This window comes from Triplophysa rosa, linkage group LG10 (assembly GCF_024868665.1).
Source record: "Triplophysa rosa linkage group LG10, Trosa_1v2, whole genome shotgun sequence".
NCBI classification, from domain to species: Eukaryota; Metazoa; Chordata; class Actinopteri; order Cypriniformes; family Nemacheilidae; genus Triplophysa; species Triplophysa rosa.
In genome coordinates this window covers 22,785,566-22,787,294 of record NC_079899.1, presented here as the reverse complement: position 1 = coordinate 22,787,294, position 1,729 = coordinate 22,785,566, and the positions used below count along the sequence as shown (strand labels likewise).

Here is a 1,729-nt window from a genome sequence, read left to right as displayed (position 1 = left end):
AAGTGTTGGGCTTAAGATCCAATGAATGTATGCCCTTGTGGGATTGACTCGCACTCCTGGTAATTTAGGTGAACTTTTATGTTTGACACTCACTAATTTTATGTGCTATTCAAATACTTTTGAGAGCAAATTTTCACGTTGAAAAAAACAATACCTGTTTTCACAAGTTGTGCCGCGTAACCAGGATGACGGAGTGGGACTTAAGATCCAATGGACGCAAGTTCTCGAGGGTCCAAACCCACTCTTGGTAACATAGTTGAACTTTCATAGTTGACACTGGCATATTTTATTTGCATAGTTGGGAAATACAAGAATGGGGTTGTTTATCGACTAGGATGGCCGAGTGGTTAAGGCGTTGGACTTAAGATCCAATGGACGTATGTCCTCGTGGGTTCGACCCCCACTCCTGGTAACTTGAATCTTCATGTTTGTTTCTAACCAATTTAGTGAGCCTTACAGACACTTAACTAAACTAATACTTGAGACTGTACTTTCACTTTGGAAAATCAATACCTGTTTAGAAATAGCTTCTGTCACAACCAGGATGACTGAGCAGTTAAGGTGTTGGACTTAAAATCCAGTAGACATAAGTTTAAACCTGCCCTAGAAATCGTCTTTGTGACTTCTTGTTTGACAACGAAGCACAAATTTAGTGTTATAAACCAGTATCTTTCACAACGCAACCAGGATGACCGAGTGGTTAAGGTGTTGGACTTAAGATCCAATGGACGTATGTCCTCGTGGGTTCGAACCCCACTCCTGGTAACTTGAATCTTCATGTTTGCTTCTAACCAATTTAGTGAGCCTTACAGACACTTAACTAAACTAATACTTGAGACTGAACTTTCACCTTGGAAAATCAATACCTGTTTACAAATAGATTCTGTCACAACCAGGATGACTGAGCAGTTAAGGTGTTGGACTTAAAATACAATAGACGTAAGTCTAAACCTGCCCTAGAAATCTTCTGTGAGACATCATGCTTGACAACGAAGCACAAATTTAGTGTGATAAACCAGTAGCTTACGCAAAGCAACCAGGATGACCGAGTGGTTAAGGTGTTGGACTTAAAACTCAATGGACATATGTCCTTGTGGGTTCGAACCCCACTCCTGGTAGCAAAGTCAGCATATCTGCAAATTCTGTCTGGTTTACAGTGTGCGGAAACGAAAGAGGGGACATTTGAGTTGGAAAAAACAACTGCTTTTGCGTCATTAAACATGCCCTTGTGTCTCTGAACTCCTGATAACTTCATTTAGAAAACATTATTTAGATGCAATTGGCAAATGTCTTCTCGGTTCAAACTTCATCATACCTGTTTATGTGTAAAATGCTTTTTGTGTTTTTTACTTTAAATATAACCACCACATGACCTGATCAGGTGACTTGGTCACGTGACCAAACAAGACAGTACTGTGCTATTTTATTTTTAACACCCACAAAGATGTTTCGCTTGGTAAATATAATAATGTTACGAGGAAAGAAGAAAACTGGTGCATGCTATTTCAGTAGCTAGACTCTTTTGGGACTTGGCCTGTGTAAAGTTTTATGTTTTTAGGTTTAATTGTCTGTCTGTCTGTATGTATGTATGTAACTGTCTATTTAAACGTTTAAATCTATTTGATCAAGTTTACCAAAGATGTTGGTTTAAATCTGATTAACTGGTTGATACAAGATTGCATCATGGCTTTGTAACAATTGTTATAGAATACATATTGTATGCTATTGT

The 1,729-nt window shown here is 38.4% G+C and overlaps 3 non-coding genes across 3 annotated transcripts; all 3 read left to right on the top strand.

Annotated features, from left to right (window-relative positions):
* Nucleotides 1-329: 329 nt before the first annotated feature.
* On the top strand, nucleotides 330-412 carry trnal-uaa (transfer RNA leucine (anticodon UAA)). Its single transcript has one exon. It is a non-coding gene; the product is annotated as a tRNA-Leu (tRNA).
* A 270-nt stretch (nucleotides 413-682) lies between these two features.
* trnal-uaa (transfer RNA leucine (anticodon UAA)) lies at nucleotides 683-765 on the top strand. Its single transcript has one exon. It is a non-coding gene; the product is annotated as a tRNA-Leu (tRNA).
* Nucleotides 766-1,035: 270 nt separating this feature from the next.
* On the top strand, nucleotides 1,036-1,118 carry trnal-uaa (transfer RNA leucine (anticodon UAA)). The gene has a single exon. It is a non-coding gene; the product is annotated as a tRNA-Leu (tRNA).
* The last annotated feature ends 611 nt before the right edge of the window (nucleotides 1,119-1,729 follow it).